The sequence below is a fragment of the Crassostrea angulata genome, chromosome 4 (assembly GCF_025612915.1).
Source record: "Crassostrea angulata isolate pt1a10 chromosome 4, ASM2561291v2, whole genome shotgun sequence".
NCBI lineage: Eukaryota > Metazoa > Mollusca > Bivalvia > Ostreida > Ostreidae > Magallana > Magallana angulata.
The window spans coordinates 8,384,651-8,400,212 of NC_069114.1; the positions used below are offsets into that span (position 1 = coordinate 8,384,651).

At 33.9% G+C, this 15,562-nt stretch overlaps 1 pseudogene; it reads right to left on the reverse strand.

Annotated features, from left to right (window-relative positions):
- Positions 1–1,436: 1,436 nt before the first annotated feature.
- Positions 1,437–5,655, reverse strand: LOC128180641 (uncharacterized; annotated as a pseudogene).
- Between the last annotated feature and the right edge of the window lie 9,907 nt (positions 5,656–15,562).

Below are 15,562 nucleotides of genomic sequence, written 5' to 3' on the forward strand. Positions count from 1 at the left end.
TTATAATTTTATTTTTATGTTAAATGATTCTTTTTTTATTTAGATATAAAGTGTTCAATTGAAAATGAATAGTATGGCTTTATTAGTAAGCATTCAAATGCATTTTGCATGAGCATTCAAATGCATTTTGCATGATATTTTAAGAAAAATTCGAAATATTTTAGCTCTGAAAAGAACCTGGTAATGTACCCTGAATTTTTGGGAATGAACAGGTTTAAATGATAATAAATAAGGAATAAAATATCAAGGAAAATTATATAAAATTGAGGAACGTCTCGTGTATCCTTAAGACGCGTTTATTAGCACGATAAAAAATGAGGCTCGGTATTCTGAAAATTAAAGCTATACACGCTATAATTTACGTCAATTTTGAATGACAGTGAAAACGCATGTGTTTGTCTGCCTATAAAAGTTATCCTTAATCTGTAAATTACAATGGTGAATTTCATCTCGTTACAAAGATATAGATTTTTGATTGTTTATTTTACTGCCAGGAAAATATACCTTTCCATGAATATTGATGAAGGAAGAGCGAAACCGACCTCATTGCGCATGTCCGCGGAGAACTAGGTGGTCGTTATTGTTTGCCTAATTGAATATCCAACTTGATTTTTAATATGCTTAACAGTTGTTAATTTGAAATACATACATGTATAATGAGTAAAATATGTTTGTCATTCACGATACCCTTACATCTGCATTAACACTTATAGGATCTATAAATAGCACATAGGGGAAAAACACAGGTCTACGTCATTTTTTTGAAGGAAGTATTAATTTCTACTCACGGGCTTGTATTTTTTTCTTTTGTTTGTACTCGTATATCGGACAAATTTATGCTTTACTGAAATATCCTTTCCCTTTGTGAAACTATCACAATTATGAAGATGTTGACCCTTCACCAGTTGTGGTATGATAGACTAAATTTAGCTCTCGATATCACGTGATAGATTAATATTCACAAGGAGGCATTACTTTCCTGGCAGGAAAATAAATATTTTTTGTTGTTTAATATTTGATATATTTGTTACGTGATCGAATTGAGCATTATGATTAACAGCATAAAGGTAACTTTTATTAGTAATCAAACACATACATTTTCCCCGTTATTCAAAATTGACGCAAATTATAGCGTGTATAGCTTTAAAACTATTGTGTTTAGCTTCATAGATTTTCTGGTAGACGATTAGTAATTAATTTGTTGTATTGTTTGTGCTTGTTTCCAAATTTTCGCCGTAGAATTGCATAGCCGTGATTTTGAAGTTGGTTTGATCTACGATGTTTGTTTTAAATTTTCGATACTTAAACTTGTGTTTTTTTATTTTACCATCGAACAAGAGATTTTTATCCAAGTTTAAAAAAATAAGCTGAAGTAAAGGAGACATTGGGTACAAAGGATACACTTGAAAAAATGAAAGGTTACAGCACTATGAGAAAGTGATACAAGGTTTTAGAAGTCTATATAGATATATTTCTAAGTAGAAAAAGCAAACAAATAAGCTGAAGGAAAGAGTATATTGAGTACAAAGGGTACATGTACACTTAAATACATGAAAGGTTACGACACAATTAGACACGCAAGGGGAGCTTAGGATCAGCAGGATGAATATGTTTGGTCTGCCCCATCTGAAAATCTCCTCTGGTCTGCAGAACGGTGGCTGGATAATGCATCTTTTTAGAATGAACACTGCAGACCCACATGGTGGAGGGCTAGTTCTCCCTCTAAAATTAAAGTAAAGGAAAATTTGTAGCAAGTGATAACTATAAGGAGGACTCAATCTATGGTAAAAAAAAAAATATATCACTGTTAGAGCATATAAATACCTTGACGCCATAAGTGAAGCCATTAATCAAAACTTCAAGACGAAATTAAAAGGTGGGATGATAGTGTTGTCAGCTGGTTCTGGTTCTCGAAGGGACCTACAATATGTCAATACAGTAAATTAGAGTAATTTAAAAAAGAGAGAGAAATGGAGAACTCTCAATATTATATCAGTTATTTAAAATACATTACCTTTCAACAGGGATCCCTGCACCATTGGTACCCCTTCTTGTCAAATCAAATGATGCATGCAGGGCAAGACAAATTGGGGCAGCATCTTATATGATAAGGTCAAATGATGCACTAAGTTCCTGGACTGGATCTGCCTGTAATACAAGGAACTTATAATGAAATAATGGTAATGATATAGTACATGTGTATCTTTGTCATTTTTGTGGATTAAGTTTTGAAATCATTTTTCATAAAACAGTATATAATAAATTATAAGGCAATATATTTTTTAATAGCTATATACCTCTTCATCAATGATGGTGTCCTGTTCATATACATCTCTGGCTGGTTCTGCCTCATGTTCAGGTACAGTTTCACCATCAACGTCCATAAACTCTGTAGTTACCTGCTGAACAGCATATGGGGCACTGGAATACAATAAGAATAAACAAATATAAATTAGGTTATATAATGATGTATATTTAAGGATGTATATTTTTCATTAATTGTCTGATTAAATGGAAGATCAACATCGATAAAATGTATTGGTTTATAAATTATTTATGACTATATATCATAAATAAATAACGAACATATATTTTATTACATCTGTATGTGTACAGATACGTGGTTCTTTTGACCTCAACGAGTCTGGAACTCTCCAGTGCTGGTTGCCGCAGTTCTGATGTGGAAGAATCCTCCCTGTTAGAATGGTCTATATTAGGAAATGAACAGTTTCGACAATATCATGAGATCAAACCATTACCATTCATTATGTCTACATATAGCTCCTTGGGAATGTCTACAAAATAAGGACAGAATGAATATCTTTCTCTCTCTCTCCTCTCTCTCTCTCTCTCTCTCTCTCTCTCTCTCTCTCTGTATCTATATATATACTCATCCTTTATTTTTCCAAATCAAATTAGCTAGCAACAAAAACTTTATATTTAACGGCTTCATTAATGGTGGATTATTTGCCGACTAATTAAACTGCTCAGGTGATGTTTTAAAACATTTAAGCCAAACATGAAAAACAAGTAAAAAGAAAGGTTTATATCGGGGTTTTTTTAATCCTGACAAAAACCGGAAATGTCAAGGATACAATTACACAAATCCAACAAATAAAAGATTCATTAAATATAATATAGCTTGCTTTAAATTTATGTATGAAATGGAAAAGTAATTGAATATCGTTAAGCATACAAATTAACAAAAAATGATTTTGAATAAATAGTTTAACATCACTTTCTATTTACACTTTCTACACTTCATACTTACCTGTCAGGTTTGCACACAACACAATGCCAGACAGGGTCTGCGTTCAGCAAAACATACTCTCTGTTGGTCATGCTGGTACATTTTCTATGATACCATTTCTGGCAGAAATCGCGCCCAATCCAATGCAAGTGATTAACTTCCCCTTCTCTTGCATTTGAAGCACGTTTCAGTTTGAAAGTGAAAAAGTTGTTCGAATCAAAGCAGTTCTGGTACACCGTATGTCATAATCAACAACTTTTTTAAAAAAAAACATTAAAAACAAATTAATGTTCCAAATTGGTCATTCTTTTTAATTTGATAAATACGTTACCTCTGAATGGGATTTCCTAACAGGAAATGGTAGGCATGGAGACGGCTTGGCACTGCATGTTGGGACTCCTGTTGTATATGATAATTTAGTTAATTTAAATTAGTTTAATTATGTAAAGAAATAAGATTTGCAACATGAGTGCAAATACATGTATATGTACATTTTATGCATATGTGAAGACTGCATCATAGCATATGTCTTATAACACTTTACAAATTTATTTTTTTAATAACTTTTAGTATATTATACAATCAAAAACTGTTGGAACCGCTGGGGGTCTTCTCCCTTAATCTCCTGCACTGATGATAGATTGGATGTGGAAGGGCTGAATCTTTTATGTTTAAAATCTACTTTGCAAATGATCTAGAGAAATGTCATGCAAAGGAAATAGAAATGTAGTATGTACCAGCAGGTGTGTCTTGCACATACGGGGTAGATATCTCCATATCCTCACATGGGTGGAATTAAGGCTAAAATGATTTAGTCTATGTTTAAAGCTATATTAATAGGAACTGTTGAAAGCACTTTTACCGAATTATTTAATCCATTTATATTATTCAATAATTAGAGCATTTAAAGTTGATGATTTAAGGGTTTGCATTACTATATGTGGAAAATTGCATGAGTTGAACAGACTGTTTTTTCCTCACGAAAAGCTTGCTGCAAAATGTAGATCCACGGAAAAATTCGGGTTCACATGCCGTGTAATCCAAAAGACGTTTTAAAGCATATGTCTTCGCTTATTTGCTTACAATATATCTGTACTGAAAATCTTTGAAACATCGTTACCAGCTCTGTAAAATGAAGAAGTGTGGTTTATATATAAATATAAATGTGGAACTGTAAAATGGTGAGTCGACCTGCGCGTGAATTTTACAAACCAAGGTCGATTAGCGTGTTTGGGAGAAAATAAGCGGCAAGTAAAGCATCAACATCAGTAGTAAATATTTTTTAATGAATATTTAGGTACATGTAAAAAAATTAATGTTCTGAAAGGCTGAACTCGTGAGTTACAAAATAAGGTTAATCACAATTCAGTCCAAAAGTGGGTGACGTAAATTTCAAGTTTTTTGTACATGTTTAAAAACACATGCAAATTTGTAGAATGGTCTTTCACTCATTGATCAGTTTTTATGTTCATTAAAAATTTCTTGCTTATGTAACATTTATTGTTAGTATATGTTTGGAATTCTTTAGAATAAGCTACAAGAAAATAAATACTGCCTCAACCTTAATTGATTCATAAAATTATTAAATTTATCGATGAAGCATTGTGCAGAAAAATGCAGTGGGAAATCTGTTTAAACAGTGTGTTATTGACAATTGTTTTCATCATAAAAAATAAGGTAGTGATTATTGTGAGAACTCTTGGTCGTTAATTTCAGTGCTTTAGTTTTAGCATAAACGACACAGCTGGCAGTTTGTGAATAATTTATTAATAACACGGTGCGGGTAAAAGTGGGCGGGTACTAAACGGCCAATAAAAAGGCTTGTTTTAGAAACTGCAACTCGTGATCCTTCTCTTTGACCTGATCCGCCCTGACTGCAACAAACGAATTGGACTCAATTGTTGCAACTTGCTCCTCGTGCTAAAAATAAATAACAAAAACATTTAACTAAACATTAAGAAAAAATTCTTGCTTTTAGTTCATACTTAAAGGTATATATATGCATTATAGTATATATCTATAAATCAGTTATATCATTTCCAGATAAGGCTTGAACATTTTGTAATTTTTTTGGTTTGTTTTGCACACTCTGAAAATGACTGCCAAAGCTTAACCCAACTAAGGTCAGGTTTTCAGCTCTGGTGACCTTTTTGCAGGCAGGTGTCGGGCTCTCCTGATAATAAGGTACCAGGACATCATTGATGTAGACTAGGACAACATTCATCAGATTATACCGCTGAGCAACATTCAAAACCTAAAACAATTTAAGAAATACGTGTAAAAAAAACCGTTATACGTGTATTATTTATGGACACTATTAATTTGAATAAGAATTAAGCAAATTATCATCCCACCCTCACAAGGATCATTGGCAGGGCAATTCCTTCCAGGATCTTGATGTCCATCCCTAGAACTTACTGCAGGTTCTGCATCTCCTTGTTGACGTCAGTGGCAGTTACTGAGTTTAGACCTGACAGGACAACTGGAAAGGTGGAAGAGGCTTCCCTGGCAGCATCCTCAAGTCCTCTTGCATCGCCTCTCTTCCTCTGGTGTTTCGTTTTGTTGATCTTGATCACAAAAAAATTGCTGAAATTTTTAAAGAAAATATGCAAACATTAAGTTATGGAGGCTGGGTGGTCAACAAATTAACAATCAGTTCTACCTTTGACATTGTTGGCCATAAGCTAATATTAAGGTCGGTAGCGGGTTTAAAATATTGCGCCCTCTGTGCAGGGTATTGCGCATTACTGTTGTAAAACACAAAGAACAAGTGCACTTAAGCTATAGAGAATGGGCCCTTTTTCAGTGCCGTTTATATGTAGAAAATATCAACAAATTGCTTTTTTCTCGTAATAGTAAAACACTCATAGATACTTCTGATTTATATGCACGCTTAAATTTACCAAAATTAGAATACAATTTAAAAAACTGAGGATTTTTAAATGCCTATAAATAATCTAAATCCGGAAAAATCGAACCGAACCTACTTGAATTGTGTCTATTTAAATCAGAGGGAGGAGACATTTAAATCAACATTGCTCTGTTGGTGGATCGATTGGCGCGTTTGCTGAATTATACTTTATGCATCATTTTACGTCTGAAAAAAAAATCGTATGAAGCTTTGAAGTTGCATATTACCATAGTGACAAACAAACATTCCTGACCATACAAAGATGATGGAAAGCGATCTCAAACGTGTCAATGTTTTACAGTGAGCACATTTGACAAACGTTTACCTGTATAGAAACCACGTGATTGTTTGAAATAATTTATTCCATGCATGAGTTCAAACATGGGTCACGCAGGTAATAGCTTTCGCTTGCTATAGGAAAAACCTTGAAATTTTCATACGTTTTTCATTTTTTAGGCACCAGCCTAACCGAGTACAAACTTCTTACTTTCACAGGAGTTTACTAAATGTATAATGCGTATTTTGTGTTTTCCACAAGTTTGTACTCGGTTAGGCTGACAGTAAACAAAGACTTTTAAATGAATGCCTGTCCTCGATTTACTATACAAAATCACGAATGTCTGCTGACCCCTACTATGTTTTAAAGCTTCGTGCATTTTATATACAATAAATTCAGCGCTAAAACTTGTTAATTCTTATGGAATAGATATCAATAGATAATGTTAGGGGAAAAAATATGCTTAATTTGATTCTTCATTTTTTCACTTTTCACCGGGGCCCATAAGTGCACTCGTCCTTTAAAGTAAAATTTTTAATGATACAGGTTATCATCTAGCGTTTTTATTTCAGAAAAATTACTTATCAAAAAATTATTTTAAGTGAAATGATTCGTTAGAATAATGTTAGAAGTATTTTAATTTGTTCGCCGCTTCTTCAAAATCGACGTTATTGTCGTCGGAGTCAACGTCTTAGGATGACGTCAGTTGAGACTGACGTAACAATTGACAAAAATTAACGTCGTGCATTTTCTATTACAGCGTCAATAATTAAAATCAAAACTATAATTTGCAAAATAAAAACATACGCGACCTTTCTACGTTCTGTGTGAGTGGAAATGTATTTTTCTTCTAATACAAATAAAATTAAATTTGATTCGTAAACATCCCTTTGTTTTAAACAATTCTATAATGTAAAATGGCTGGCATGGCACGTTTATAGGATCAAACTATGAGGACGGATAGCCTAAAAACCATCCGGTCAATATGGTTTTTAATTTGGCAAAAAGTTTACTTATACGTTAACCTTCCATTGCTGAAAATTTAAAGAAAATCGTGTGCATGTTTGTAATTTTTTTAATATGAAATTGAAAATGAAAACCCTCATTTTCCAGTATAATCCTATATAAAATGTCGGTGATGAATCGGACATACGACCAAAATTTGAGCGCGACAAACAGATAAACTATCCGGTCAATTTACTTTATATTTTGCACATAGTTTACTCATAAGTTGACATTTCACTGTAAAAAATTTTTAAAGGAAATCGTATGTTTGAAACATTCTCCCCCGAGACTCCTTAAGTAAAGATCTTCGTCTTTAAGAAGTAAATATAGGCAAAAAAACGTTATAACCATAAGGTCCTCTTTAAATTAATTATGGCATTGTTAATTTTCGATTTTATTTCTCTTTTTCTCATTCTAACTTGTATGCAGCACTCATGTCGAAGTTAGCCATGACCAAACAACCAGTAAGTGGCTTCCTCGTCTCATCGTTTGCCTTCGCTCTAACCTTGAAAATGGACATAAATCATTACGGATTATATTTTACAAAAATATTAATAGATATTTTTTAATTCAATTTTTGATGTTATAAAGGATACAGCTGACACATAAAAATAATACGTGCTGAATACATGTTTAGGTAAATCATAATTGATATATACACCCCTGCGAATGTTATTGTCATTCAAATTTTAGACCACTTGGTTTTGTTTGACCCTTTCGGTTTCGCAGTAAAAATCGTGCCTGTGTTTATAGTCTATTTCACAGAATTTAGGTTCTTGTTGTCAATTATAAAATCTAGAGGTTTGTTGATTTTAAATTTCTCTTCATTAATTGGTGAATAAAATGTGGTCTAGAAATAAATGTGACAATACAAAAATTAGTTTTTGTCTGCTGTTGCAACAACTAACATGCTTAAAAGAGATCCCTTCTGAGGATTAATAATTGATCCGCGCCTGACCTAGTAATAACATCAATAGTGAATTAGACTATACTATTTTATGCAGAATGTTCTTTGAAAATTGCTCGATATACTAAGTTTTTATGCAAAACAGACACCCATTATTTTTTTAAACATGGTATTGCACAATACAAGCATCAAACATGGCTATGATATTATTAAGCAACCCAGTCTTTATATTTTCAATCACTCTACACGTGTTTGAACACGAACGATAACTCTGTTCTGAATATTATCGTTTAATATAAATAACTGTAAGATAGTGGAATAAGACATACATCTTAAAAGCTTTCCACGTTTTAACATAAATCAAAGTAGGATATGATATGAAAAACGACCAGTACTCACGTATTTTGAGAATTTTATCCGAACACTTATACTTCCGCTCGAAATTTCACAGGAATTGAACACATCTCGGTGAAGTCTCGTGAACTTTCATTCGAGCACCTCTGGATATATTACGTACTTAGCAACGATAAAGAAAACATTCCGAACACATTCGCAGGGGTGATATAGAAGAGTTTTATAATGCTATACAAATTACTTACTGCTTCATTGCCAAGATCAGTGGCTAACTGTGACACTTCATCACCTGATATTGGGTCATCCCACACAATGGAAGACTGCTAGTGGTCAGCCAAAATGTAACAAAGGCCAAAGTTCATCTAGAGGGAATAGAGAAAATATAATTATATATTTACCGCAAAATTACAATTTTATAGTATTTCCATTAAACCGTTTAATCATTAAAACCTCTAATATAACCTTGAAAGGTTTGATTCCTGAAAATTATGTCAGTGTTAAGCAAGAGTATTTATTTACCTTGAAGCAATGTGCAGCTCACTACAACCTGTCAACCAAGCTACACATTGTGCAAAGATAGTTTTGTCTGCGGCTGTAGGACCATATAACAGTGATAGGTTGAAATGGCGCAGTTCCTCAATCCACTGCAAATACAGGTTCGGCCCGTACGTGGCACCCAATGCAAGAATCGCTGGACCAATGTTCTCGTTGAAAATTCCCTCCGCCTACTCTATGAAGTGTCGCAGGACAACGGATCCGGTGGGTACCTGGATATAACGCGCCAAATCCAGCTTTTGGTCCCTCAACTGGCACGGGTCTCCTCTCAGCTTCATCTAAGGACAGTCCATTGGATGAACCTGAAAATATTGTCATCGTTACTCAATGTTGGTATACTTTATTTAAACCCATTTTGATGATATCATGCTTGTAGTGTATGGTGCAAAAAACCTTTCATTTCCTACAACATTATAAGTGCAATAATGATAATTCTTTATAAATGTACAAAAATAATTTTCATAAAAATTGTTAATTACCAAGGATCCTGTTGATATGTCGAGGATTTGGGTTGGACATAAAAATATCAGGGAATTGTGCCGTCCTGTCGACCTGCGTTGGCAATCGTCCTCCTTCTGTATGTGACAGACTGCGCTCTCTTCCAGGCCTCTGACGCCAGATTTGCGTCAAAAAGGAGTTTCGTTCGCTTGAAATGGCAGAGTGGGGTTCCGAACCTGAAGGTTCTGTTCTTGACTGTCTGGAAGCTGTGAAGGTCCCCTGCCTTGAAGAAAGCTTCCCTGAAAATTATCAAAATCACCATTATTATATATTAAAGTGGACCTTTTTTCAGAAGTGTAAGGAATTAAAAAGAACTTGCCCTTTTGTCAATTATATGTAGTGACATCAACTACATCGATGGAGTCCTGTTGGTGGCAACTTCTTACAGAAATTTGCAAATGCAGTTGGATCTCATGTGCCATCTCTCGCCAATATTTACGTTCCACTCTCCATCAGGTACTTTGATGTATTCCATTTTCTTGCTGTTGCTGTGTTCTGAAAAGATTGTAAAGGATGGTCATTTGTAGGCATTCAGATATTCTATTTTCAACCGTTTTCTCGTTGCATTTAAAAGTTTACATAAGGAAACTCGACAAGGAAGTGAATGGAAGTTTGTGTGTTATTATACCCCATGCATTGAAGTTGACTGGGTATAATTTTTTTATCAATAAGTCAATCCATCAATCCTCTTTTTGAAAGCACATTTCCTGCACAGAATTTGGTTAAACTTTGTAGGTATTCAAGACATAATGCGTAGATGTGCATATTTCTAGGATATTCTGATTCTAAAGATATTTTCTTGAAATTTAGGCCCTTTTGAACTTTTGGTCCTATATATTGAATACACTAATAAACAGTTTGCGGTCATTAACCTCCCTTTACAATACCACAGAATTTTTAAAACATTTTAGGCATGTAGGACATAATGTGTAAATGTGTAGATTTACCCATGCAGGAAATTCTGATTTCATTATTTTTTGGGAATATTTATTGGTTCTTTGGAATTCTGTTGTTGTCAAATTGTTGTGCCTATTTGCATGAGGTTTTTATAATTTTTTGGCGAGCTGTTCTCTTTATCAGTAGTCAAATAAATTGATTTTATAAAGCTGATTTGATTATGGCTATTGTTGCTCATGTGAGCGATGTTACCCATAGGTCTCTTGTTTAACATTTTAACCGTTTATTGAAACCTGATAGGTTAGAGAGTGCGTTCCAAAATTGAGTTTTAATGAACATTGTTTGAACCCTGATGTACTCTGTTATTAAGCAAGATGTGAATCGAGTAATCTTGGGACAAAGTTAAAGAAGGATGATCTGTTGAGGATGACAGTATGAGAGGTCAGCTAATTTTTATTGAAATCCTTGACTTAGAATGTGACTCACATGCATTACGAAAGAATTTCACATTCTTACAATCGTAATAATTAATTACCTTAAAATTTAAAAAGCATTTCATAAAAAAGGAGATGGGCATGAGAGTAACTTATTATACCTTGCTTGAAAAGCCTAGAGGAAGTATTCGGCTGACGTCGTGTAATTTAAATGAAAATGCCGACTTTATTGTGTTTAATGAAAATAACCCTGTTGTAAAATAGTAGTACAGTTTTTAATCCCAAGGTCATTAGCGTTCATGAACATCGCAGTCAAATTGGCGTCCAAACAAATACTATTTTTAAAAAGATATGTACTATCCAAAAGCAACATCGCATCAGAGTTCAAAGATGATAATTTAAGTATAATCGGGATTACTTTGAACCAAGAAGTTGGTCAGTCCTGGAGGATATATCTACAGCCCTGTTCAAACTACATTTTGTTAGTTTTGATTAACCTCAAGGTAGTCGAGGTACGTGCACCAGGACACCCTTTGTAAACTGATGTTTAAAGCTGACATGAATTCATAAATACGCATTATTTCCCTTTTTTTCTCCGACTACCGCCATATTAGTTGTCGATTTCTATTGTTCTGCTCATTGCTACACACCCCCTATATAAGGCTGAGAGCAGTATTCATACTTCACCGCATTCGGGTATTTCATACACCAGAACACGTTACCTTGGACGAAAAGACGTGTAGAAACGCGTTTTGAACAAAAAAAATATGAAAACCATAGCACTGATAAGGAATATATCCAATGAACGACGAAACAAGACAGACTGAAATCCAGGCACATAAACATAAAAAACCTCGATATTTGTAGACCCTTTTCCTGTTTATCTTATAACATTGCACATGCGCAATCACACACTGTGAGTGATCGAGCAATGTCAGTGATCGCATGGAAACGGAGCGTTTTTATAGAACCGATGGAAAAGATTCGGTTACGTTGTTACTTTCTCGGAATTACTATAATTTAGCTACTGGGTTGGATGTAGTGCCGCCGGGGTTTCTAAAAGATGCAGACGTTATGCACTGTGTATCGACGACACACGTGTTCGATGTGCATGTGAAAGTAAGGCAGCACTATCTGCGCAAAATAATACGGATACTAGTACCTTGGGATTGCTTTCAAAGAATAAATATATTTTGTATTTTAATGATTGTTGTTTCCTTTATTCTTTATTGCAAGCATTTTACTGCAATGTGTATTAGATGCATTTAGAAGTCCGTGCAACCTGAATGCCTCGATCGGAAAGCAACCGACCGTAACTTTCTCTACCAGTATATATACCCTAGTGGCAGTAGAGAAGCGATCGAAACTAATATGGCGACCAAACGCTTTTATGAATTCATGTCAGCTTTAAAGTAAGCCAACTTTGACTATGAATTGACTTGATTTTGTTGTATAAATTGTATGCATGATAAAATCGAGTGTAATCGCTGATCACGTTTATCATAATATTCAACAAACAAAAATCATAAAGCGATATCTTTTTCCATCTAATTTTCACCATTTTTTGGAGTTGGTTTTAATGAACTCTCCTATACAGTTACGCAGACAAACCGAAAGTGAAACAGTGTTTGGACCTCATCACAAATCATTGCTGCTGACAAGACTTAGTTCTTGAAAAAAATTGATGAATTCGATGTAATGTATGCTAAAGCATTGTTTTTCAATGAAACTTATTTTTAAATACCTTGAAAATAGTCAGATTTTAAATAGTACGAACAATTTATATATTTTTTGTAGTCGTATGTATTCCTACGCCAGAGTTCAATATAGTCTCGTTCAACTCGACGCTCGGCTGACTCCGTAAATCCTTGTCGGAGATTTACGGTGTCAGCCGAGCGTTTGGTTGAACGAGACTAGAGTTCAATATTGCTTGGATCCATACAATTTTCGAGAAATATTTTTATTACTGATACATAGTTTGATTGAATTAATTTTATCTTTAAATATTATTTAACATGATTCATATGGGGGTTTCTCGACATTCTTGTCGAAAAAGTCCAAAAATTCACATTATAAAAATGTGCGTAATTCAAATTAGAAACTACATGTACTTGTCATGCAAAATAACATATCATTGATTTTTAAATAAATAAACATCGACAAAATCAACTCCCGTCAGTTCTTCAGTACTTTGATTAGTGATATTAATCTTTTATATATTTCGGACGTCCGTGTCAGTTTGTTGAGCCATCGCATTTTAAAGTACTTTCACTTTTAATTAACGATAAAGTAGTGTCGTATTAGGTTTGATGGGTCACCATTTCCTAGTGTATGCGCAAGCACTGATGCAGCTTCCCTTTTTACAATGTCGATGCATTTCTATTTCGGCAGTGTAAGAGTACTTTCTAAGGTCTCCTATATTGACCTCCATGAAGGTACTGATGCAGATCATTGCGCTGCGTTCAATTTGAAAACAATAGCCCCATTGTGTTCCTTCTGTACAGCCGCACGTGTCCAGAACAATAGCTTCATTCATTTTGAGAACAATAGCTCAATTGTTTTCCCCTTTGTACAGCCGCTATTACTACTCTTCTTTGGAAACTGTAAACTGCGCTTTTCTGGATAAATGTGTAGGTGCCATCGAGAACTTTAATGGCATCACCAATGTTGGTCACAAACAACTTTAAGGCAGTCTCGGTCGAGTGACTTCTGCAGAACTCATCGCAGAAATACGTTCAAATAGGGCGGAAAGTCATTCTTGAATGCCTATCGAACACTTGTAATAGATCTTTGAATCAGTGCCTCTTCTAATCCTAGTAAAACCGAGATCGCCTTGTTTGAAAGCTATACAAGCTATAATGGATCTCACTTTCGACTTGTGTAGGGAAGGTAATAAGCTTGATAAGTCCTGAAATTGTTCTTTGTTGAGGCCAGTAAGGGTAAAGTAATCCTCTGATGTAAGAACAGCTGGATTGTTGACGTTAGGTGGCTGCAATTGGCAGTCATCCTTTGGCGAAAGTTGTTGACAAGTTGGCATATTTGTATGTCAGATCTTGAAAACCAGATCTTTTCTTGAAGCTATCAATCAAAGTGCCTGTCTGTTGAAGAAGCCAAACATCTATTATCTGCGTAGACAAATAATCCAGTTTTGATAAAAGCACGTGTTGCTGCTGACTGAGGAATTTGTAGGGGTCGAAGTCGTCTACTTCTTTCATCCCGTCTGTAGTCAATAGATTACTTGTGTGCTCTAGGATTAGAGGGATATGTAGAGAAATTATAGACTTTGGACTTTTAAACACTTTAGTAGAAGATTGTTAAGGTGGCAGGGGACAGTTTTTTTGATACGGTTCATTGTAGCCAAGGGATGCATGTCTTCGGAACTCTGTAACTAGAATTTCCTCAGTTCCCATTCAGCACAAATACCTTTAAGGATGTTGTTTACTCAGGGTTTGAGTTCTCGAATTCGGATTGTTATAAAGTTCAATTTCATGAGTAAAATTTGTTCTAAACACAAAAAGTATCTGGGAAATGAATTATTATTGACATAACATTCGATATTTCTACTATATTATGGAATTATGCCAAAACAAAATTAGACTTTTAGCCAAACAGAGGAAATTCGGACTAAATTTTGTAGATCTTGTTTTCTGCTAAAACATTTTTGCAAGTACTCTAATATTAAAAGTTAAGATCTTATATTTTAGTCTATATAATTTTGCATATTTACTGGTAGTTTTACCTCATTTATTCATTATAATAACCGTATGGCATGAATTTAAAAAATATTGAAATTTGCTTAAAAACGAGAAAAGACACCATATCTCAAAATTTTGATCATTGACCTCATATAAATTATATGCCAACATAATAAGATCAATATAAGAAGTTTATTCCTATAAATATTTTTGTATTATCATCATTCAATTTTTTGTAAAAATGGATCAAAAATGGGTAGGAATTTGAAAAATGATAGAGGAAATTCGGACTGGAATATTCATAAAAATTGTGAAGGAAAACTTGATGCTTTGTATGTATTAAGTGTCACTGCCATTCATAAATTGTCTCTTGTTTTCAAAAGTGTTAAGCAATTTGTATTAATTTCACAATTACAAAAATCTCAATCATAGTGTACAATTTTAAGTGATTTTCCTTTAATTTTCCAAAAATATACAATGGCCATTAACTCAAAAAGTAGGTCATTGACCTACTTTTTTGAAAATGAAAATTAACATTACAATAAAAGGCCTATAACACACAATAGTTGGTTTTTCATTATCATCAGTGGTATTTTTTTTCATTCTGAGTAAACGTCATCCTTAATTCACACTTTATAAGGCCAATCACCGATTTCTGAAGAAAATTACTAGTCAAAACCTGTAAAATTCTCTACCTACTGGTTTTTATGAGATTTTGACCCTTTCATATTTTGCTAATTTTTCATGATTTTTCAGCTTTTTAGACCTCCCCCAGCTAA